Raw genomic sequence first — 26,698 nt, 5'->3', positions numbered from 1 at the left:
AGCAAGGGAAAAGAAAGTAGGCTCCTGTCCAAATGTGTATCTATGAATATATATTTCCTGGGGAGGAAATGCTAGTAGTTCCATCTTCCCTCTTAAAATCCACCTATCTTCCATTATTACAGCAACTGTATTGGGCAAAAGCAAGGAGAACAGCACAGAGCCTTTGAAAACTAGTTCAATGTTGTAAAGTTTCATGTTTGAAAAACAATAGGGATTCATAAGTGTGGAAGAATGCTTTGCCACATTACTGAGGTGATAGATGAACCGCAAAAGGAAAGAAAGGTGAGGATCTGTAAATTGGAGAGAAAGTTCGAGAGTTTCCAAATCCTCATCCCCCCCCCCAAAAAAAAAGCTCTTGCAAATGATGCCACAAATGAGAGTATTTGGAAGATATACTGGACTCAGTTAGATTCATCAAGAAGACATGGTAAGGAATCCTTTTTTGTGGATTATGAAATCATAGAAATGAGAGTTTCGTGATACAACCCCTCCTGAAACTATACCAATTGAATTGTTTTGATCTGCCTTCACCTGGAACTGTTTTTCTTTCCTAAGTGATGCTGATCTTATTACTGAAAAATGGCATTGGTTGCTGTTATTGTATTGCTGGCAGTGAAATTATTACTATTGCTCTGCACTGTATCAGGCTAGCATTTCGTTTTGAACGTATTTATGCCTTTAATTGTGTAAATAACCTTGCAGGTAGTTTTTGCCCAGAAACACAATATGCAATTATTGCTACCTAAAATGGAGAGACATTGAGCAATTTTACCAGTGGGAGTGGGTACTCTCAGGAGTTAGAAAACTGAAAAATAGAAAACAACAGTTTACAATAAAAGGCAGTTAAGCCACCATTTAACTATTATTGGTAAATAATAACTGTTATGATAGTAAATCCATGTGTTTATTGGGTGTATATCCCCTCCTGAACTATAAATATTTCCACCATACAATAAGGAAGTGACACTTAGTGGAAGAAATTCTTCAAATTATGATTTGTTTCCAGGATGCTCTTGTAGGATATATGCGAAGAAAAACGAAGTGCCAAGACAACAATCTATAAATAATTCCCCATAGATTCTTATTTTAAGGGTCATATTTCTTAGACTTGACATTTCTTTCCTCACCTGTTTTCTATAGGCAGTGGTTCTAAATTTCCTAAACCTCTAGGGAGTAAAGTAGAGGATATTCAAAACGTTGAACGTTTAAACAGGCAAACAACAAAATCGCTTTCCTATATAGTTTTGATAAGGTTTCTTTTTAAAAACAGTTCTAACGCAGACAAGGACTTTCCACAAAAAGAGGTTCTAAATTTTAATTTACCGTTTTTATTTGAAAGGCTCTCTAAATTCTTGGAAGATGAATTTAAGGGGGTGGGGTGGGAAATACTTTCAGAAACGTTTAGCTTTTTGCCATTTCTAAGGAAGTAACCGCTGTTAAAAACAAAAGACTTGAGATTTTATTTTTCACCACGGAAGGAAAAAAGAAAGAACCAGAATAGTTAAATGAAATAAGCTACATGGAATGGAGGAGGAAGAATTTCAATTTAGGAAAAGAACTTCTGTTAGAAAAAGAAATTGAAACTTTGTTGGCTGGGTGGGTTGTTGTTGTTTTTTACTTTGTTTTCTGGTTTGGATTGGACAATAAGAAACACAGCCAATAAACAGTATCTATAATAACAGAAAGTGTGTCTAGGGGTCGAGGGGAAGTGCCACAAAGGGGAAAATATAGTACCAAAGGAAATACTTTTACCCCCATTGCGAGACAAGCTCCCTTTGCCTTCAGACAAGTGATTACCTTCCCATTACTCAAAATGTGCAACTACTAAACCTGAAATGCCACAAAATAAGCAAGAGAAAGAGAGAGAGAGACAGAGAGAGAGAGAAAGAGAGAGCGAAAGCATCACTAGCAAATTGGAATCCAAGGCCTTTTGTGCTTGTTAAATGGTGGAATGATTATAAGTAGAAAAAGTGATGTGCATTAGTTCGGAGTGAATGTACAAGAAATGACAAGCGTGTAACTTAATGATTACTCCACCATGCTCAGAACGGCCCCCGAATCTTGCGCGGAGCAGTTCATCCCTTCAGCAAAGAAAAGGGCAAACCTTCCACTGCTATTCATGGCCATTCCTCACAGGTCACCTGGAAGTAACACCAAAGCAATAAATGTTGGGATTTTTTTTAAAGGAAGTCTGCTGCTTAAGCTTGTGCAGGGGAAGTACTCAAGGTACGACCACAATTGAGCCTAAAATTTAGTTGTTGAGTGAATGTTGCCTGATCTCATGACCTTTCTTGCCAAGTGAGTCCTTGCTGCTGTTGAGCTTGTAACATGGTTGTTAAGGGAATGTGTCTTCCCCATTGACTTGGCTTGTCAGAAAGTCATAAAAGGTGATCACATGACCAGTGATGGGATTCAAAAAAATTTACTACCGGTTCTTGGTGGGCATAGCATAGCTTGGTGGGCATAGCAGGGGAAGGATACTGTAAAATCTCCATTCCCTCCCCACTCCAGGGAAAGGTTACTGCAAAATCTCCATTCCCTTCGGATCAGCTAGGACTTGGGAGGGAGAGAATAGATGAGGGTGGGGCCAGTCAAAGGTGGTATTTACTGGTTCTCCAAACTACTCAGAACCTGCTGAATACCACCTCTGCACATGACCCCTGGACACTGCAAACATAATAAATATGAAATGCCAAGCATTTTAATTTTGATCACATGACCATGGGGATGCTTCAACTATCGCATATGTGAAAAACAGTCATAAATCACTTTTTTCAATGGCATCGAATGGTCACTAACTGAACTGTTGTAAGTTGAGGATTACCTGTATAAGTTAACGTGTCAGGAGATAGTACAGGTTTCTCCCTTCTGTTCCCCATGCTTGCAAACCACTGTATTTGTTAGCCGCAACTGGACAGAGCCTTGCTTTAAATGAAACAATACACTCGATGTTTAATCTCACGGGTAGCGAGGTATCAGAAATGCTGTAGATCATATTTGTATGATTTATTGGCTAGAGCCTTTCCCTAGTGGAACAATTCTACCCACCTCTCTCCTTCTCCCCTTTCCACATTACAGGAACATGGTGCAATTTTAAAACAATAATGTGAATCCAAGCTTCTCCGATAAATTAACAGAGGCCTTTAAAAGAGCTGGGGGGGGGGGGGGAGATAAGGGAATGCCCAAAAGGTTTGTAATGACAGTGTTTTTGCATACACACACACACACACACACACACACACATACGCACATATATGCCTGCCTGCCTGCCTGCCTGCCTGCCTGCCTGCCTGCCTGCCTGCCTGCCTGCCTGCCTGCCTGCCTGCCTGCCTGCCTGCCTGCCTATCTATCTATCTATCTATCTATCTATCTATCTATCTATCTATCTATCTATCTATCTATCTATCTATCTATGTTGCATTTGCTGATAAATAAATAAAGGGAGACTAGTATAGATCTATTTCAAGCTATTTAGCTCTCATCAGCTAGCCATACCTTTACTGGGATTTGAACAGTAAAAATAATGCAACAGTAAAAATAATGGCTTTCTGTCTGGATGGTCTCTTGTGATGAGCCGATAGACAGAGAAAGGAAGCAATATGCTTCCTCCCATATTTGGGCATACCAGGGGTTGTGACATTATATGTGTGTGTGTGCGTGTGTGTGTGTATGGGTAGATGGATAGATATAGATATAGATATAGATATAGATATAGATATAGATATAGATATAGATATAGATATAGATATAGATATAGATATAGATATAGATATAGATATAGATATAGATAGATATAGATATAGATATAGATATAGATATAGATATATAGATATGCATATAGATATATAGCTATGTAGATATATGTATGCATATCTATACATACATACATACATACATATATACATACATACATACATACAGATAGATATAGATATATAGATATAGATAAGATGTAGATGTAGATGTAGATATATAGATATAGATAGAGATAAAGAGATAGAGATAGAGATATAGAGATATATAGATATAGATACATACATACATACATACATACATACATACATACATACATACATACATACATATATGCTTATATATATAACAATATTTAGTAGGCTGTTTGATTATTTCATCTGTTCATTCGCCTTTTCCACTTCCCATTTGGAAAATAAGACAGGAAACCCTGCAATACTTTTAAAGAGAAAGGTGTAGTCTGTTGATCAGACTCATAAAACTTCTGGGTTAAGTGAGTATGTAATTTACTCATCTGCATTTCAAAGTTGCACATTGTTAAAACTTCACCATGTGGATTTCAGCATATGGAATCTGCACTGCTGGGAACGAAGGATTATATATCGCTAATTCTTCAATAATACCAAACTGTATTATTTATGGAACAGCAAAACATCTGCAATTGGAAGCAAAGTATTATAAAACATTATTATTCCTGATGATGCCAGGAGGTGGCACACCACGAACTCCAGAGCAAAATCTATGCAGGGGCAATGGTTATTTCTACAGAATTTTCTTTTTCTTTTTCTTTTTGACTTGAAAATTCAACTCCCACTTCAAAAGTTTCAGAAGATGCTGAGATAATAGCATGGTGATGTTTCCACAAACTTGGTGAGCTGGGTTGATCCCAAATTCATATTATATATTTTGTGAATAAGAAAAGGAGAAATTTAATCTTTAATGACATCCTGTCTAATCTTTCATGAATCACAACCATTGTATGAATCTTCAGGGACCTCCTAATAACAACTATCACTGTCAGGTGGAATGGGATTGATCAATGCTGGGTAGAACAATCTACCTCTGCTGCAGTGGTGGGTTTCAATTTTTTTTAGAACTTCTTCTGTGGGTGTGGCTTGCTTTGTGGGAGTGGCTTGCCAGCCATGTGACTGAGTGGGAGTGGCTTGCCAACCATGTGACTGGGTGGGTGTGGCCAACTTGTAAAATGTGGTGAAACTCACTTAACAACGCTCTTGCTTAGCAACCAAAATGTTGGCTCAGAAACTCTGGCATTTGAAGCACGCAAGTCTTAAAGCTGTCAAGTTACAAGACCCTTGCACCCCTAACCTTTTAGGAAAAAAATCCCAGGGGTGTTCAAACTTGACAGCTTTAAAACTTGTGGACTTCAACTCCCAGAATTCCTCCTTTCGCTCTTCATCTTGATTATGTGCGGATGGGCAGGTGGAAGGAGCTGGAACCAGTTCTAAACGGCACAATAGATTTGTGGAATCTCTTCTACAGAAGAGGTTAAAACTGGCAAGAACCCACCCCGGTTCTGCTGGGAATTGACCATTTCTCTCTCTACTAAAAGCATATATATTACTGATATAAAATACTCCTTCAAATCCTGTTGGGCTACACGGGCTTCCCCACTTTTACTGACCCCAATTTTGTTATACAAAACATGGCCCCCATATTTTCATTTGTTGCTCGTTTGTTTATCTTTTACTGTTGAATGAACTCCTATAATTGTCTGGCCTCCAGAAAAGGTCACTACTCTGTTATAATATCTGCACTGCAATACGATAAAGACAAGGGAAGGAGAATTTAGTGACAGACTCATACCATTGCACAAATAAAAATGCCCAGCTTAAGGGCTGTAAAGAAAATAATGTGATTATAATCTTGATTGAGTCCCTCCAGTTTATTCATTAGAATCTATATTTAGGGGTGCATAATTTGTGACTAGAACAGTGCTCATTAAGAATACTACTGCCTGATCCAAAAGGACAAGTAAAGAATTTACCTGCTGTAATGAGAAGCCTGCCGGTTTGGCCTTTCTACTTTTTCTCTTTTTTTCTTTTTAGAGCCGAGGTGGCGCAGTGGTTAAATGCAGCACTGCAGGCTACTTCAGCTGACTGCAGTTCTGCAGTTCGGCTGTTCAAATCTCACCGGCTCAGGGTTGACTCAGCCTTCCATCCTTCTGAGGTGGGTAAAATGAGGACCTGGATTGTTGTTGGGGGCAATATGCTGACTCTGTAAACCGCTTAGAGAGGGCTGAAAGCCCTATGAAGCGGTATATAAGTCTAACTGCTATTGCTATTGCTATTCTATGGAAAAAAGAGAAAGGAAGATAGAAAGGAAGGAAGGAAGGAAGGAAAGAAAGGGAAGAGAAAAAAAGAGGCAAAGAGGGAAGGAAGAAAGAAAGGAAAGGAAAGAAAGGAAAAAAGGAAGAAAGAAAAGAAAGGAAGAAAGGAAGGAAAAAAGAAAGGAAGAAAGGAAGGAAGACAGAAAGAAAGGAAGGAGAAAAAAGAGGAAAGGAGGAAAGGAAGAAAGAAAAGAAGAAAAGAAAGAAATTCTCAAATCTCACCGGCTCAGGGTTGACTCAGCCTTCCATCCTTCTGAGGTGGGTAAAATGAGGACCTGGATTGTTGTTGGGGGCAATATGCTGACTCTGTAAACCGCTTAGAGAGGGCTGAAAGCCCTATGAAGCGGTATATAAGTCTAACTGCTATTGCTATTGCTATTCTATGGAAAAAAGAGAAAGGAAGATAGAAAGGAAGGAAGGAAGGAAGGAAAGAAAGGGAAGAGAAAAAAAGAGGCAAAGAGGGAAGGAAGAAAGAAAGGAAAGGAAAGAAAGGAAAAAAGGAAGAAAGAAAAGAAAGGAAGAAAGGAAGGAAAAAAGAAAGGAAGAAAGGAAGGAAGACAGAAAGAAAGGAAGGAGAAAAAAGAGGAAAGGAGGAAAGGAAGAAAGAAAAGAAGAAAAGAAAGAAAGGAAAGAAGGAAGGAAGACAGAAAAAGGGAAGGAGGGAGGGAGAGAGAGAGAGAGAGAGAGAGAGATCTGGCTCAAGAATGCCAGTGTAACTGCACTGGCTGCTCTGAAGGATGATCTCTGACAGGACCAAAATATAGCAAGACCTCTTTGGTCTTGTTAGGTCTCTCAGTGTTTGGTACTACTGAATATGGTATCTCTCTGGTCCATGTGCAGGAACTGGGAGCATCATTTTCTAATAGTTCCACTCCTACCTGATTGGGCAGGGTCTACTCAGTAATAACACAGGAAAACAGTCACTTGAGTCCTTGGGTTCCCCAGGGTGGGTTTTCTCAAGGCTTGAAGCTGTGCGATGCTTGTTATCTAATAGCACTTCAGAGTGAGGTAGTATTACCAGTAATATGCTGAAAACACCCAATTGCCATTCTGCCAGAGACTTCATAGGAGTCCTGAACTTGTGAACTTGTACTTAAGAGCCTGAAAAACTGGATGGGATGAAATAAACGTAAATGAAATCCTACCAAAATGAAATTGTCAATTAACAGCCATGTAATCCAATATCATCAATCAAAGTCCTGGTATTGGTATTTTACGCAACATAATCTTGGAGCATATCAGACAATCCTGAACATGGCCTAGATATCAAGAGAGCAGTCTATTGAACCCCACCCCCTTCCATGAGGTTGATCCAACTTGGATTAAAAAAATAGGATTTACCAGTGGCGACCTCCGTTCTTCAGAATATTCTTCTCCAGAGACAGCCAGAATCATTAAATAGTTACACTTAGGTTTCACAAGTTAAACTTATTCCAGGTTGACTCAGCCTTCTAGCCTTCCAAGGTCGGTAAAATGAGGATACCAGATTGTTGGGGAAAATAGGTTGACTCTGTAAACCACTTAGAGTGGGCTGAAAAGCACTGTGAAGCGGTATATACAAGTCTAAGTGCTGTTGCTATTCTGTTTGAACCAATGGTGGATTCCTACCGGTTCAGCTGAACCAGTAGTGGATTGGCGGCCAGAGTCGCTGGAACCGGCAGTGACCCCGGCCTGCCACACCCCAGAACTGGTTCTTTGGGTGGTGCCGTAGGCACCACCATCTTGTTTTCCGCTTCCGCACATGCGCAGAAATTTTATTGCACTGCGCATGTGCGCACAACACACATCAGGCACGTGCATGCTCAGCGCCCCCATGAGTGAACCAGCAGTAGTGCCTGCGGGAACTGACCCTTGGGTTGAACACGATTTTTACCAAATGAAGGCGAACATACATGTCTCAGTATAATATTGCAGGATCCAATCTGGATCAATCTCCAGGACCAGACTCTTCAGACTCGTGCTGGAGCCTATCCTCAAGGAACTTTTCTTTAACAGGGCTCTAGCATGAGTCCAAAAGCTCGGAAGACTGGGATCTCTGGCCCAAGTGACCAACCCAGATTTGATCCTGCATGATATTTACCTTCACTTGTTCTTAAGCATTTTGCTTATGTATTTTCATGTTATGTTTTTTTTTCTTCTCATATTGAATTTTAATATTTTTGTTGCCCATCTGTCAGGACTGGGTGAAATAAATATAGGAAATAAATAAATAAATAAATATTTAGTAAGCTGTTCTGACCCCCTCCTCCATCCATTAACGAAAGCCGAGGCAAGCTTAACTGGAATGTACTTTAATAGCAAGAAACCAAAACCTCAGTGTCTGAAAGCCAAGCATAACAAACAGATAAGGACCTTCGCAGCAACTCAGACAAACCTTGGCAGCAATCCAGCCTGTCAAGTTAGTTACAATAGTTCTCTTTAGTCAATGCGTTGACTTCTGCAAGAGGGGCGTGTGCACAACAGTCTTTTTATAGTCTGGAGAGGACCACCAGCTGAGTGCAATTACCTCCTGTACTTGCATAACTGTTCCTGACACCTATTAGCTCTTCGATTCCGGGCATCCAGGAACAACTCACTTCTGGCTTCTGGATCACTCTCCCTTGTCTCCTCCCCACTGGTCCAAGGCTCAGGCGCCACCTTGTGGCCAACCATTATCTCTGCGCCCTGCTCAGAGTCGGAATCCATTCCAGGGTCCTCCACATCCTCCAGAGCCGACTCATAGGGCCCCTCGCTGTTGGAGTCTGGTGGCAACTCCAACGGCTCCTGCTGGGCCACAACAGTAAGCATTCTATCAAAATACAAAAAACTCTATTTACAATGGCTTCTTACCATTTATATGCTTCAGTCCATTTTCCCTGTCAAAAACAATTATCTCAGTCTCTGGTAAATTAATTTTCAGATCCATATTCCTTGTTGCATTTATTTATTAATTAATGAAATTTACATGCATGAATCATACAGCTGCTATAAGCCAGAAACAAATTTATACATAAGCCACATAGTAGAAACATGTTTTTTGATCACAACGTGAAAACATTCATGTTGCATTAGAGAGGAAAAAAACCATATTTTTCAGCAGATTCTAACAACTAAAAAAGACCCCTCACCGTTCTTATTTATTAGGTCTCTGAATGGCCAAATCATTTTTTTTATATCTCTCACCTATCACGTAATATATACTTTTTCCCTTTGATCATATCCATGCAGAATGTTGTACAATTTCAAATTCTGCCCGAATTCTCTCATTATTGCTATTCTCTGGAGTGTAACATGCAACCGTCAACAGCCTGTGAATGCCTATTTTCATATGCATCTACAATCATCTAGCTTCATATCCTTCATATTTTCTGACACGATTTCTGTTATTTCACTCAGAATGAAACCTAAGCCTTTATATAATAAGCAACCCTATCCCACTTTTATTTGTGTTTATTAACACCCACCCCTTTCTCTTAGTTACACAGATAGAACAACACATAACCTCCAAAAACCAATTGTCAAAAGATGTTGTTCCTAAATTACATAACTTTATACATCAGATATATGTAGTACACACACTTGCTCATATGCCTAGTCAAGGCATATGGAAGATTTTCATAAGATATGAAAGATATGAAAACCAGCAGTGGTAACAAGGATTAGTGTCCTACCCTAAAAGTTAGCTCTTTTGTCTTTCTTCAGGCATTTGGGAACATTGCATGCCAACTGAAGGATACTGATGCATTTTATATCTTCATTTATTTCTTAATGATCACGTTTCAGTTTTGAGAGCCATCCTCTAGTTGGCACAGAATGCTGAACGTTGTCTTGACTCAAAAGTAGTTGCACCCTTGCCATGCAATATTCGCTGTGACAGTGGTGGGAATTCAGCCGGTTCAGGCAAACCGGTTGTTAAATTACCCACCCCTTGCTATCAAAGTGGATCCTGGGGGCTGCGCTGCAATGAAGAAATGGGCAACGGAGCGGCAGGCGTTAGGGAAAGAGTAGGCCGCTTTCCCTCTTTCTTCTCCCTGCTCCTCCTCCTTTCCCCATGCTGGCTACTCCATTGCTCGTTTCTCCATTGCAGCACAGCGCAGTGCCCAGGATCCACTTTGATAGCGGAGAGAGGGGGATAATATAACAACCGGTTCGCTCAGGGTCAGGTTGGTCATTGCGGGAGCATAGTCCTGCATGTGTGGTAAAGTTGGAGGATGGGGATGGGCCACGCCTCCCACGACAGCCAACCTAACCCTGGGCAAACCGGTTGTTAAATTATTTGAATCCCACCACTGTCTGGTTTGTCATTTTGAGTCTCACATTGTCGCTAAGCATGCTTGTTCCGTAGCACCTACACTCTGGTTGCATTCCGTCTAGCAAGGCTTGTGATCTTTCCTTGTTTCGACATACTTGAACCAGGGGAACAGCTGGAAGGGTTGGGGGCCTATGAGCTGATACAATTCTGCAGAAAAATAATTACTTTACCTGATGGAATCCTGAGTGGAAGTATTTGGCCCTTTTTATTATTACTGAAGTATGGTTTAATGTAGAACAGATCCTATTAATAAAAGCAACTGTCTCTCTCTCTCTGTCTTTTTTAAGAGGGAAGAGCTGACAGTTGGAAAAAGGTGTCTATTAGGAGGTCTATCATGCAGGTAATACCTTGTATATCTAGACTGATCACTCATTTATAGTTAAAACAAGAGGTGCTAAGGGTGTAGTGAATCATAGTCTAATGATTAGTGATAAAAATCACCTAGGTAATGAAACCTGTATTAAGAAACAGATTTTTAGGCAAAAATGATTATTGTGTGAGATTGATTAAAAAGATGATTGTAGAACAGGGTAACCTTTCATATAATTGAGGCTTGAAATTGTTTAAGCCCGTTTGTCATAATGATGTGATGATACAGAATTGTAAAAAGATTTATCAGTAATAAAAAGTTATTTATTGTTTTCCGTAACTTGAGGCATTATCAAATCTCTAAAATATGATTATAACATCTCTTGTTAAAGATAGAAAGGGGAAAAAATAAAAGTTAAAGATAGAATAGTTACATTTCTAATTTGGAATTAGAACAAATGTAACACCATGTTTATATTTTATTTAGCATTTGGGGAAAACTTGTGAAAACAAATGAATCTGAAAAAGTTGAGATCCATAAATGTTTTGTCCTCAGGATTTTAAATTTATTCTCAAAAATATGAGTACTTTCAAAACAAAACTACCAGACCATTCATAAAGAATTTGTATAGCTATAAAAAGCATTTTTTTTGCTACCCAATACATTTTTTAAAGGAAAAAAAGCTTTTCACTAGATAGAAGTAACCTTTTTGTTCTAGCAATGTTTGAAAAAAACGTAGACCATTATCCACTGTAATTCTTGAATCCAGCACAATTTTGGTAACTTATTGGTTGTTAGATGCACTCCAAAGTCCATTGCACTGGTAGAAACAAGAGGGCATACTCAATCTGTCAAGGCATTGAATGTGTCTCAAGATCTTCCTATTCGTCATAAAACAGAGAACTTTCTTTGTGCTTTTTTAACTTAGAAGATAAAAAGCTCTTCTTAATACAGTTCTGTCAGTACAGTTTTCTGAAGCACAAGTGTCTTTTGGCCTGCAGAAAAGCTTCTTCCTTCAGTTCTCTGTAGCCTTTTCAGAATATGGCAGCTATGCTATTATAAGAAAAGCAGTGGTGAAATTCAATTTATTTACTACTGGTTCTGTGGGCATGGCTTGGTGGGCTTGGCAGGGGAAGGATACTGCAAAATCCCCATTTCCTCCCCGCTCCTGGGGGAAGGGTATTGCAAAATCTCCATTCCCACCCCAATCTGGGGTCAACCAGAGCTGGTATTTGCCAGTTCTCCAAACTACTCAAAATTTATGCTACCAGTTCTCCAGAACCTGTCAGAACCTGCTGAATGTCACCTCTGAAGAAAAGTATTAAGAATGCCAAACCCACCAAGATCTTCCAACAGAAGAATACCTTGAAGGATTATTTCAGTTTAAAAAATGAAACCAGATATCTCAGCATCCTTTCTCTCTTCCTTCATGGCAGGAGTGTCAAACTCAAGACGTCAGTTGCTTAGATCTGGCCCACGGGGCTGCCCTGGAAACAGTGAAGGACCAGTCTACAGTGCCTCTGCCAGCAAAAACAGAGCTCAGGAGGGCCGCAAGCTCTATTTTCACTGGCAGAGGGCTTCAAGAGGCTATCGTTTCGTGCTCTCCCTGGTCTCGCCTTCCTCCGCTGAAGACAATGGATCACCACAGGCGCCTCTGACATGAGTTATGACAAGCTGGCCATGCCCACCCTGGCCACACCCACCTTTCCCCTACAGTCAAACACAACCCTGATGCAGCCCTGAGTGAAATCGAGTTTGACACCCCTGCTTTAGGGCCTATCTTTGAAATTCCTCCTTCTGGCATTAGCTTAACTTTCATATTGAGTACTGTTTTCATCGTTTGGTTGAATAATTGTTGGATTTATATGTTACTCTGGTTTCTCTCCTCCCGTGCTCCACCTCTTTTTGTCAAAAGGATGGCTCCCTATATATACACCACCTCTTAAAAGTCTGTGACCATTTAAAGGATCGGTAGCTTCTTCCTTCTCATTTCTCAACTCTTGCAACAGCTGCACTCATAGGCATCCATTTTTCCATAACAACAACAATGTAACTGGATCTGACAGGGCCTTACAATATGATTCACATGAAAGACAGTTATGCATTTTTAACCGTGTTTGATTCATATCATTGGAAAGCAGAATATGCAGTAAAGTCCTTAGGATTGGTTAATGTTCCAATAAGCTCCCAAAATTTTATGAACCATGCTCTTTGGATACATTTTTATTGTGCAGTTAGACAATCTGTTGATTTATTGTGAGGACTCTGCTGTCCACATTGATCAAATTTGATCAATTCCACAATATCTTTGCGACTGTAGCCTCTGTGCTACTCTAGAGAAATGGGCCTTTGATCCACCCGTGTTAGTTTACTTGGAGAACTGTACATATTTGAAAATAAAGGAACACCTTCTTTTAGGGTAACCCCTCTGTACTATGCTGGAGATACAGCATGTTCTGACATTATTACCATAAATGTACACCTAATTTTCCTGCATGACCACACTGCAGATTCATCTTGGATTCCAATACTCAAACAGCCATTCTTCACCTCGTTCAGGCATTCTCTTTTCAGCCCATCCTCCATCCTCCAGTTGCATTATAGGCCTCTGTTTTCTCCTGGAGAACTTTACTTCTACAATCACTCCTGAGTTGAAGGCAACCTCCCCTGCCTATTTCATTCCAACTCTTTCTGGCTGAAAGAAACTCTGATGTTTTTAATTGGTGGAAGAAATGTCCATCTGGGTTCAGTTCCAAGTGGGGAGAAAGACACTGGAAACAATGGTGGCTGTTGGGAAAGATGGTTTTAATGGTGGGCGGGACCACATGGTTTGAAAAAAACAACAACACATGGAGTAGAGAGAAAGAGAGAGATTTATACCCTCTGTTGGGATTTGAATTTGAGCTTGTATTCTGATTGGCTGTCAGACTCCCATGGGGCCATGCAGGGGTAACTTTGTAGGTTGTGTTTTTGAGTCCTAAGCTTGGTTGAGCCTTGCTGGGTGATGTTGTAGTGAAAGGGCTTTGGGATTCCTATTATGGCTCTGCCTGAAAGAGGTAGACCTTTGTTATGTATAATAGACTGGCCCAGGCCCTAATGGGCCATTGACAAAGGGGGCGGGGGAGGAATGAGTTTCTGCCTCCCTTTTAAGGGAAATATTCTGTCCTCTTAATATTTCCAAAAATATTTCATTTTCCTAGGAGAGGGATAGGTGCTAACTTCCTACATAAACAAAGGACTCTGCCCAACCAGGAGCCTTTTGAGCAACAGTACTCTCTCCTCAAAGGCATGGAACATCATATAAATGTCCAAACTGACCTCAAAACAGTGGAATGTTTATAAACATTTTACACCTTTGAAGAGAAAGGTCAAGGTGGCAACCAGCAGGTTCCTAGACTAGAGAGAGTCATTAAGTAAACAAAGTTCAGCTGCCTCTCAAAGCTATCAAGAGGGCAGCCAAATAGTCAATGAAATGTTTCAACCAAACAATCAAACTCAGAGAACACCAAGGACTCCATCAACTGAGCTAAAGCCTAGCAAGAGCCGATTTTGTCTAGTGGGGAAGGCATCAGGATGGAAGCCCGCAGATTGTGAGTTCTAGTCCCACTTTAGGCATGAAAGCTGACTGGGTGATCTCTCTAACCCACCTCACAGGGTTATTGTTCTGGGGAAAATAGGAGGCAGAAGCAGTGGTGGGATTCAGCAGTGGTGGGATTCAGGAGAACCAGTTGCTAACTTTCTGAACAGTTTGGTGAACTGGTTGTTGGAAGAAATCATTAGGTCAGAAAACTGATTGTTAAAAGCATTTGATTCCCACCACTGGGCAGAACTGTATGTTTTTGCCACCTTAAGTTATTTATAAGAATAATAATAAAGGTAAACGTAAATAAAATAGCGTTTAAGTTCAGGAACATAGATCTATTCAAATGCTTTGATTTCTTTGTATTAAGAGGACCTTCTGTTATATATGCATTTTTCTTCCTCCCCCTCATTAAAGAGTCAAATCTGGTGGAATCAAGGCTCAGAACCTTTTATCTAGTTAAGCCAATTGCTGAATAAAAAGTTAACTGTTTGAAGAACTGAGGATTACTTTTGTATCCCAGTTCACAGCCAGACATATAGACTATGACACCACCTTTATCAAAATGCTGGAATACTTCTCTGCCACTATCTTTTATTTGAATGTCCTCTTCATCTACACATCATCATCATCAGTTCACAAGCTCTTATTAAAAGGAGGTGTCATTAAGTGTAGATTACTACAGTTACTGCAGCTATTTGAAAAACTAAAGGTTGGGCAACTCTAAACTCTTTATTGAAGACATAGTTCAGCCATTTTAAGCTTTGCTCATTCATACTTTAAGCACATATTTAAAGTTCCACTGTTGGAATTAATGAGATTTAAGGCTGTAATCTTACAGCTGGTGAAAGGTCTATTAGAAAGGACCCTAGACCAATAGGATAGCTGTCTGTTCTCTAAGGGAGTTCCAATTGATGGTTCTGTAAGCACCTACTTGAGTTAGTTGAAAAGAGAAATTGACAGTGCTATTGAACAGGCATCTTAAACCAGGAAAAGAACCCCGTATTCTGTGATTTGAGTGTCTTATTTAAGAGAAAAATATATTCATGACAATCACAATAGTTAAACAGTCATTGCTTCAGTTTGGCTGAATAAATCACAGTGATTTAGCCCACAGTAGTAATAAAAATAAATGATATTGTTTTGGTTCATTACTACTGAACTAATGAAATGTAATGAATTAAGAAATTTAGTGAGTGAAAAAGTCTCATCAAAAGAACCTTCTGAGTCTGTCTAGGCCACAGTAATTGCAAAAACTAAACACAAGCCGATACTATCCCAAACCTACCGTATATACTCAAGTATAAGCCGAGTTTTTCAGCCCACTTTTTGGGCTGAAAAAAGCCGCCTCGGCTTATACTCGAGTCAGTGAAAAATTTGCCCGAAATGGAGGAGAAAAAGGGGCGGGGCCATGCCGCTGGGTGACACTCGTGAATGGCCCGGCGCCCCTGTGAGTTTCCCCTCCCTCTGTGTCAGTTTGCCGCGCAGCACGCACCGCACCATCCCCCCTCCTCACGTTCTAATGTAATGCAGGGCTGTCTTACGATTCCCCTTCCTCCCCCTCCTGCCGCTCTGCAACGATGTCCCACCTCCTCCTTGTTATGGCAAGCAGCCACATAACGATGTCCCAGAGCTAGTTTACTGTTTTTCTTTGAAATAAATATTCAAAAACATTATTGGTATCTATTTTTATTTTTGAAATTTACCGGTAGCTGCTGCATTTCCCACCCTAGGCTTATACTCGAGTCGATAACTTTTCCAGTTTTTTGTGGTAAAATTAGGTGCCTCGGCTTATATTCGGGCCGGCCTATACTCGAGTATATACGGTAATTAATTTCAATGTCCATAGCAAAGAATATGTGTTGGTAAAAACAGACATAATCTCTCATTCAAATGTCATTGTCATTCTGAGTTTAACTCTTTCCTTTCTTGCATTATTTGTTCAATTGTTTACAAAGATTTAATAAGCTACTCTTCATCATGGAGACACCTAGAGCACCTTAAAATGATTTAAAGTAAGATAAAGAATGCAAATGGTAAAAGAAAGTTGACAAAACCATGACACCAGCTAAAGCAAAAATCAGTGGTAAATAAAAAAAAATAGGTATAGAGATTAGAATTCTGGATTTATGACTCCACAGCATTTCTAGATTGCATTACAGTAATGTATGCAATATGTTTGAAATGTGAACAATAGTTATTAAACATCTACAAGGCTTAGAACAGCTACTTTTTACCTGAATACCCTCAACACTCAAAAGCCTCCCAAATATAATAAAATCAAAATAAACCCACCTTGAAAAAGTGTGCTTCCCAGACTGAAAAAGTTGTCCCTTTCTATTCCTAAATGCCAGGACAGATAAAAAGTATCCCTATCTGGCATCCCTAATTATCACATTTGTGCATATCTCATAGTTGAGAGCCATCACCAAAAAGATCCTGTTAGCTGTAACGCTGGTACTTCCATGTGAATAATCTTTCTAGAAAAGTAATGAACAGAAGGAAGAAGAGTAACTGAATTCACTTTCCTGGATATCAACCTTTGCTATCATTCGAAAGGGCAAACTACTTATTCAAGGATATCCACAGGGTGAATAAAAAAGTAAGATGGTGGCCCTAATGGTAGAGCTTTAATTGCATCAAGGCCACATTCTTCCTCTGCACTTACTATTATAAAATTGTCTTCTGGGTTATATATTATAGGAAGCAATGAATACTAACTTCACGTAAGCTTGACAAAATTATCTAGCTGTCATTATCATACATAGTTAGGGAGTGGTGCAGCGGCCTAGAGGTGAAGCTCTCAGCTCACAATCAGGAGGCTGTGAGTTCGATCCTAGGTAGAGGCAGATATTTCTCCCTCTGGGCACAATGAGAACGTTATTTGTTGAACAAAATGCTGTACTGGTGACAGGAAGGGCATCCGGCTATTAAACACTATACTAGCTTCATTCAATTGTTCAGACTCCACCCCGCAAGGAATTATGGTGTCGTTAGCAGATGATGATGATTATTGTCATACATAGTTAGGGAAACATTATTATGTGGTGCATTCATTAGTAACTGTTCTGACCCAGCCTTAGCAGAAACAAGATACAAACTCCTTGTCACAAAAAAAACCCTCTTTATTTACCTCTTGTGAATTACTGGCATTCACACACCAAAAAGTCCAGGCAATAGTCCTTCAAGGGGTTAACTGCAGGACTATTGCTAGGCCGAAAGGCTGCAAATTAAGTTCTAGTAAGCAGTCTCTGTGGCACGAAACACGATGAACAAATACGAACTGTTGTCTCCTACGACAACCACTCCCCTCTCCTTCTATTTATTCCCCAGCCAGGGAGGAGCCATTCAGCGTCCATATGTGCTTTGCTTCCTGAGTTGACTCCTTGTCCTCTGTTGTTTACCTCTCCTAATAACTCTGCACATACAGTTCTTCCTCCTCACTCACATCAGCCTCCAAAGACAGCTGCCTCTCCGGTGGCTGGGAAATGTCGGACGGCCCTCACTCTCTGTGTTCAATGCACAGCATCCAATGCACAGTAAATAAAAAGGATTAGATTGTGATAAAATTGATGTGTATGATAACTAACTCATCATGCAAGGCAATATTAAAAGCCTAAAATAAATGAAATAAATCCAAGTAGATTACATTCTGTCTTTATTGCTGCTTGGACCTGTCAGGTTCCTTGGCCCAACAATGTGCTAGCATTTCTTTTTTTCCGAAGACTTCTCTCTACTGGATATTATTAAACCACATAGAAGGCAGGTCTAAATATCTTAACTCCATTCGCCCTTTATGAAGTTCCAAAATGTTCATTCTTTAAACACTGACTGAGAGATCAAAGACTGAGAGATACCAAACACCTGATGGAACCCAGATACTATGCAGGTCATCTTCTGCAGGAGGCCTCTATTCCAGGGTTCCAGAAAGCATTGAACCTGGCTTTGTTTTGTTGATTTTGTTCATTACTGGATCATCGTAGTCTGGATTACCTGTTTGAATTTGTATTTTAGCTGTTTTTATGCTTTTAAAATTTTGGGCACCACACAGCATCCACTGGAGTTGGCGAATAGAGCTTAATAAATAAATAGCAATAATAAAGGGTTTAAACCAAATAAACAGCCTAAGTAGAATCAAGGTGACACGTTCCTACCTGAGGACCTAAAACATAAACATAATAGCCATTTGACTTTTACAGTCAGTTATCTTGCTTGACCTTGTATATAAATCAAGAAACGTTATTTGCAAAAAAAAAAAATCTTCTTTCTCTGCATTTATATCTCATTTCTTCACGGTGTTGGCCGTAATTCTAATGGCATTTTTCCCCCTAACCCATTGATTTAGGTTGGGATTGTCTTGTGAAATACCTTTAGGATTTCAGCTATTGGATATAGCAGAGATCTACCCACTGAAATGCTGTGTTTGGTTCCAAAAGATTTTTATGCCACTCAAAGTCATTAAAAAAATGCAAACCAAGCAAATTCTAAGAGGGGGAAATCAATGAAGCTGTATTATCTTAGAAAGCAATTCCAAGTATGTTCCATGAATGAAAATAAAAATGACAAAATATGCTGTCTGCATTGGAGAACTATATTAGACAAGCTACCAAACCATGAGTCCATAGACACTCCTTTTTTCTGTAATATTTGGCAAATGCAGTCAAGTTTGTGTAGGTGGTGGATGCTACCTTGACATTGAACAGAATAGAGCAGCTCTTCCTGTAGCAAAGAATTCTGTGCATACCAGACCTGGCATGAGATGCTTAGATATAATTTTGGTTTTAAAAAGATTAATATATTAAAGCGCTCTAATCAGCTAAGTAGCAGATTGCAATAGCAGAGTTTAAAGGTTTTAAACTCTGTTACACATTTGACAAAAACCAGAATGCCACAGCTCCATAGCAGTTAGAATTATCTGCAAATTCAGTGTGTGTGTGTGTGTGTGTGTGTGTGTGTGTGTGTGTGTGTGTGAATGGCATGATTTAGAGAGTCTTGTAAATCAAGCTAAAGTAGTGGATCAGTCAAAGTCTCATAAACATGGATTTTTAGATGTCTCAAGCAAGTTATATTCCAATCCCTCACCAAAGTCCATCTAAGGATGTACAAAAGATCAACAAACAACAGGAAAAAGAGAGAAAAAGTCAACATTTAGGAGACTAGAAAGAAATCTCTAGCAGCAAGATACTAGCAAAGTTGGACATTCTGGTGAAATCCATGTCTTTGTCAGAAAAAAAGAAACACGAGCAGAAAATTGCAGACAAAGGCATCACAAACCACAAGAAGCAAACCAGGATAAAACGTCTAAAAATAAAAGCACACCTATAGATGAGATAGAAAGACCTTGGCATATTAATGATCTGAGCTTTTTGATCTGTTCCAGCAAAATTTCCAAGTCCTGCTCATGCAGTACACCATGTGTAATGTTCTTAATGTTATTAACATAGCTATGACTAACTAAAAGCATAACTAGGTGGTTTAAGCAGGTAGGTTAGTAAAACAGTTGCACAGAAAGTCTGTAGAGATTCTCAGTCATCCAGGTCATGGTTGTCCCAAAGCTGCTCTTTTCAGGAGGCAAATGAGCTTCCTTGTTTTTTCTTTGAAGATGTTTCGCTTCTCATCCAAGAAGCTTCTTCAGCTCTGACAGGATTCCTTCCATTCCCCACTATCCTGTCAGAACTGAAGAAGCTTCTTGGATGAGAAGCAAAATGTCTTCAAAAGAAAAAGCAAGGAAGTCCAGTTGCTGGAAAAAAAACAGTTGCACAGAAATTTAGAGAGGGAGAAGAAATCAAGTTGAATCTAACAGCGTCTCTGAATTCTACCTTAATTTGGACTGCTCATTATTAATCTTGTCACCCATCAATGTCTTTCTTCCTTTTCAAAAGCATGCTAAAGATGGGGGAGGCGGGAGGCGGAAGGAAATAATCAGCCATTGCTAAAAGCATCATCCCTTATAAATACAAAACCTGACAAATTTACTTCTTTTTTTTAAAGCAAAAATCCTCCTTATTGACTTTACTTCCCAGGAGAAATCTGTTTCTTCAGTCTAAACGGTTTCTGTGTGGAGGACTTCTGAGTGAACTCAGATTCACCTTTTCCAGGAGAATTAGAAAAAATAAAGATTTTACCATTGCTAGACCTCCTTTGGATGCAGAATTTTTAAGCATGATCAGAAACGCCCTACTTGGAGAGCAAGCCATACTATCCTTCTCTGGTTTTGGGCAAACCCCTTTTCCTCCCATTTTCTCCTTATTCATGTGTGAAATTCCCTGTTGTTTCTATTATTGTTGGAAAGGATGCTATAAGCATCCAAAACCAGATCCTCCTTTTGTGCTGATTCACATTCATCTGAACTCCCCGTTGACGCGTCCTACAACTATGCTACAATCCTTTCATGCTACAATGTGATCCACACATATGAATGCTCTCTGTTGCAATTTAATAGCAGGAACAGAAGCACTGGAAGTGACAGAATCAGGGGAATTAGAGGAAATGCTCATTAAAACAAATTTAAAAGGTCTAATGATTAAAATATTGATTAATTAGCCAAACATTGATTAACAGTCACACATTATCAACTACAAAGGTTCTAATTACTGTGCCATTATTCCAAAGATTGACCTGTTCTCTCTTGTCACTTAGGATGAAGAACAATTTTTATTAAGTGGGTAATTTGGATTTTTGACCTGTAAAATTTTAATAGGGAGTGCAGAGAGGGTGTCATGTGTGGTTTGGCATTTTAGTCATCAAGGGACCTACAGCTACTGTCTCTACTTAACCGAAGGCACAGGAGTGCAAAAGGGATGTGCACATGTAGGGATTAAAGCCCCAAATGACTTCTTCATCAGGATAATATGGAGATGTGCTTGCCGGGATAACAAAAAATGAAATCCTTCTCCTAAACACCAAGGATGGCTTAATTAGAGAAGCATACAAGCAGCACATGAGAGAGAGCACATTATGGCATGCCCAGATGCCTTTGAATAAGGAGACAGACAACATAAAAACATTCTACTTTTAGTTCTCTAGCAAAAAGAAAGAAAGCCTATCAGCTACAGAGCGTCTCCCACAAGTATCACTGCGCCTTCCACCATCTGGCACGAGAACCTAAGCTAAGAGGAAGCCCATCATTCCCCAAAGCCAGTTTTGCCTAGCAAGAGATTAATCCTATGGAAAGCAGGCCTGGAATGTAAGGGGAGATTTATGAGTATCCTGCATAAGGATACTCAGAGAAACTCTTTGGGTTTCTCTATTTAGACCTGTCGGTCTAGCATTTAAATCTTGCCTCACAAAGGAAGAGAGTCTAGCACACACCCAGTCTAGTTACATCTCCATAAATGTCAGAGAAAGGATGGTCTGGATTAGCTCTTGATGAGATCAGCTCTCTGGCCAAGAAACAGATTTATGGAATGGATACAAATAAAGCTGGTAGAAGGAGGAAGAAATTTGGAGTGTATATTTGCTTAATAATCTTGCCAGGCAAAATATACTCCTAAATGAATACTGTTTGTGTGTCCGTGTGTGTGTCCGTGTGTGTTGCCTGTACAACAATTAACAGCCTGCAATTTGGCCAAATAAATAGCCCAAAGAAGACAATTAGGAAAAGAATCATTAACTAGTACAAAATGAACAACAAAACCTTGGGAAGAGCTCCAGAAAGAAACGAGGGTGCCCAAATGCCACCCTAGGGAAGCCTTTTCTTCAGGCAAAATGTAGATGTTGTGCAGAAATCTCCAGGGTATGTCCTGGTCAGCCCCAGGAACTAAAAGAGCTAAGATTAACTTAGAAATTCCTTGTATCACCTGGGAACAGTAGTGAAGGAGTTACTAGGAGAGGAACAGGGGTGAAATCCAGCAGGTTCTGACAGGTTCTGGACAACCAGTAATGGACATTTTGAGTAGTTTGGAAAACTGGCAAATATCACCTCTGGCTGGCCCCAGAGTGTGGTGGGAATGGAGATTTTGCGATATCCTTCCCCCAGAAGTGGGGAGGGAATGGGGATTTTGCAGTATCCTTCCCCTGCCACTCCCACCAAGCCACGCCCACAGAACCGGTAGTAAAAAAAATTGAATTTCACCACTGGAAAGGAGTTGTTTTAAATAGGATCACTATCAACAGAAAACCTGAGATCACATCCTTCTTCTCTCTTTCTAATCAAGAGAATCAAGAGAAAAATAGTAAATAATGAAAAGGGGAAAATAGAAAAGGAAGCAGAAAAGGAGTAAAAGACACAAAAAAGAAGCAGGAGTTTCCAATATGTGAACCCTCAGAAATAATAAAAGTAATTGTTAAATTTTTTTATTACTTTTATTATTTCTGAGGGTTCACACATGAAGACTTCAGTTGTCATCCTGACTGCTCAATATTCCCAAAATTAGTATCATGCAGCTGCAATTCCCATAGCTTTGGTCACAGCAAACTATTTACTCATGTCACTCTTGGAAGAAGGGATGGTTTCATTTGCTTATTCCACTTCAGCTGGGTGGTGCTAGTTGCCATAGTGATGACCGTGGCTATTTTTGGGTCAATCACAACTTCATGTTCTGCCTGGCTGTCCATTGATTAAGTCTATGACTAACAAGTGCAAAAGTGGACTTTTTGGTTACCTGTTGCCAGCACCGTTTATCCCTGCAGCAACCAAGGACAAACTCATTCAATCACCATTATTTCCTCTTGCCTTATTCCTTTTTATCTGTCAGCCGGACAAATTTTATTTTATTATATTTAGATTATTTTATTTTATTACATTATATAGTATTTTATTAACATGGGTTTAGTGCTCTTTAGGTAAGCGTAGTGGCCCAATAGTTAAGATACTGGGCTTGACGGCTGGAAAGCCGGCAGCCCAGGTTCAAGATCAAAGTTCTACACAATGGGGTGAGCTCCCATCCTCACCCCAGCTCCTGCCAACTTAGCAGTTTGAAAGCATGCAAATGCAAGTAGATAAACAGGTACCACTTTCGTGGGAAGGTAACAGCGCTCTGTAATATCATGCTGGCCACATGACTGCGGAAATGTCTTTGGGTAGACTGCTCAATAGCCTTGAAACGGAGATGAGCATCACTCCCTAGAGTCAGCTAATGGCTAATGGAGTAAAATCTATAGGAATTCCTTTACCTTCCCCCCCCCCACCTCCGTTTTAGAAGAGTGCTAGACTCATGTGAAGAAATAGTTACAGTGACAGATGACAGGCACAGAAGAGGAGCTACATCCAACAGATGCTTCAGGAGCAATCTAGTTTATGCAGGGACGTTTTTCTGCCAGATGAGGCACTTGTGGATAGCACTTTTAACTTGGCCATCTGGAAGAGTGCCATCTATACTCTTCATTACCAACAAAAGCATTTTGAAAGTAAGGGGAGGGTATATGTTTGTACGTATGCATGCATTTTAAAGCAAATCCTTATTTTTGTATAAGTTTGTATAACCATCCAAAAAGAAACTCTTGGCTATTTTAAACCTATTGTTTATTATTACTGGTGAGAATAGCTTTCCCCAGCTTGGTATCTTTCAGATGTCTTCAGTCACATTTCCCAGAATTCCCAGACAGCACAGCCTCTTCTGAGCATTGGAGGTCAAAATATCTGGAATCCAACAGACTGGGAAAGACTGAACTAGTACACTGGAGAATTACAGCAGGTGCAAAGAAGTCATCCAAAAATCAGAAAACGCAAGTTTTATTTATTTTTTATTTTTTTGCCTAGCAACTCAGCAAACCAATTCCAATAAGTTGAAGAAGAGAGATGTGAGCAGGGTAAGGGAAAAAAATTGAAGTAAATGTGGTTTACTTTTACTTTTAACTAACTCAGTTGAAAATAACGAATGTGGTTATTCTCCCGGGGTTTCCTAATTTTCTATTCTGTCAGGATGGCTAGGCCTTTCGCAAGGGCTTTGGGAGCTGAACTTGAGACTTTGGAGAGTTACCAAGTTTAAGACAAATCTTTGGCTGCCAATTGTTTCCTGCTAAGGTTCAGTGAGTAAAGGAGGTATTTAAACACATAATGTGTTGTCCTCAGCAGATCTCTACAAGAGATCTGGAAAGTAGTTGTGCTGTGTTCAGGAACCGTTTCATTACTCCGGCATTGCTGAACATGGAAGACAACAAGGCTATACACAACAATATATTATCCTCGCAATGTAGACAGGAGGAAGATGGAGTATCCGAGCAGCCAACCATCCTTCCTCCAATTTGTACTTTCAGACATTGTCTATTTTTTTCCTCCTTCTTTTGTTTCCGACAATGATAATTGCAGTTCTTTATGTACCTGACAAGGCTAGGACCATAATACACACAGACCCACACAGACACAAACACTGGGTAGGACAGATATTTATGGAAACGGATCTTATTGGGGGGAGGAGAAAGGAGGGGGGGCAGAACAATGGGGATGGATAGCAACTCCTTATGCTATTGGGTTGAATGCAAAAAAAATATCCAGTAAAACCTCCCTGCATTAAAAATGAATTAACAGGGTGATTAATTGTGCCTATTCCGATTCCTTTGTGCTCTCCTGCATGTTTCCTGAATCTCATTTGAATCCTTTGGTTAAGTAATGTGTCAAGGGGGGTGCCTGCCTGAATGCCTGATTTATTTAAAAAGCAGGACATCACTCCCAGATTAGAATACCAATGAGTGGGGTTAAAAAGGCTCCACTGTAGTTGGAGGACAGCTTTCACTCTGAGAGGTACCTGAAAAGGACCTCCATGGACTAATTTTCCGAATCACATTGTAATGTGGGCTCATGTCAATCATCAGAACAGACAGCTTCATCCCATGATATAAACTAGTTATACATTCAAGAGCTGCCAGAGGATCTTCATTAAAAAAGGGACTTAGCATTAAAAGAAGAAGGTTGTTTTATTATAATACTTCAAACATGGTTTTTTTTGTTTTATATGTTCTCTGAAAAGCCTTTTTTGTTCTTTCTTCATCACAGTATCACAAAAAAAAAGTGCCACAGAAGAAGTGACAACATTAAATATTCTTATTTTTAATAGGAATCAAGGTAGCTTTCTGGTTTAAGGCATAAAGAAATGATATACATTTCCCCTTCTAAATATATTCATGCCTTTGACTAACAAAAAGAAATCTCCAGATGTAATAGGAGGATGTTTTTAATCTTTTGTGAGGAGGGATTTGCAAAGCTGCTACTCAAGTACAATATCTAGTGGCAAAGTCTAGCAGCAAGAGGTTATATATTTGTATAAAACCTTTGGGCGATCACCAGCTTCAAGATACAAGTGAGATATCACAATCCATGCCATTAAAATATAATGAGATGGCATTAAGAAGAAAACATTAACAATATCCATGGAAGTGCATCATTGACATAATAATCTCATTTTTTTTTAAAAAAAATAGCACATACAAATGTGCGTGCAGACACACACACACACACGCACACTGCTGTCATTTCCAAGATCCTATTTTAAATATAATTTCACAAGTTGCACATCCTCAAATTAAATGGGACATTTAAATCAAACACAACTGCCTTTCAAAGAAAAAGAGAAGGAAGAAATGTGATCTCAATATATGCTTCATGGCTCAGCCATCTTTCTTTTCCTTTGGATTCATCAAATCCTAAGACTTGGCGGGGGGAGGGTTGGACAGATTTTTAAAAATATTTTTATTGGAGTGGGCTATCTGATATCAGTGATGGTCTCTCCATTCTTATTCCAGGGCAGATGACTATATTGTTATTATCTGGGACATGGCAGGAGGTGAAATACAGTATATACTTTTACAAGTATTGCTGAACTAAGAGCTGCATCATAAATCTGTAGAGATTCTCAGTCACCCCGTTCATGGTTGTCCCAAAGGTGCTTTTTTCAGGCGGCAACTGGACTTCCTTGCTTTTTCTTTTAAAGACGTTTTGCTTCTCATCCAAGAAGCTTCTTCGGCTGTGACAGGATACCGGGGAAGGGAAGGATCTATATTCCTTGCAGACAGCTGGTCATTTGCATCCTTTTAGAGCAGGGGTGTCAAACTCAATTTCATTGAGGGCCACATCAGTGTTGTGTTTGATCTCGGGAGGCGGGGTGGGGCGGGCAAGTTATACGCCACTCATGTCAGGGGTGCCTATGGTGGCCCAAGAGCTGTCCCAGCAAATATAGACTGTTTGCAGGGTGGTCCTGCGGGTCCGTGCCTTGAGTTTGACACCCCTGTTTTAGAAGATTGTTGAAGCACTTGGAGGTTTACCTGTGTCCTCAGGGTCACCTGAGTAGTGCTCCTGGTCCTGTAGTCTGCCAGGACTACCAGGAGCACTTCTGCCAGGGTCATCAGGGGCACTACTCGGGTGACCCCGAAGACCCTGAGTTTTACGGAGTCAGCGTATTGCTCTCAACAATCTGGATCTTCATTTTACCAACCTCAGAAGCACGGAAGGCTGAATCAACCTTGAGCCGGCCAGGATCGAAC

The sequence above is a fragment of the Thamnophis elegans genome, chromosome 1 (assembly GCF_009769535.1).
Source record: "Thamnophis elegans isolate rThaEle1 chromosome 1, rThaEle1.pri, whole genome shotgun sequence".
In the NCBI taxonomy this organism is placed as follows: domain Eukaryota; kingdom Metazoa; phylum Chordata; class Lepidosauria; order Squamata; family Colubridae; genus Thamnophis; species Thamnophis elegans.
This window is presented reverse-complemented; position numbering follows the sequence as displayed.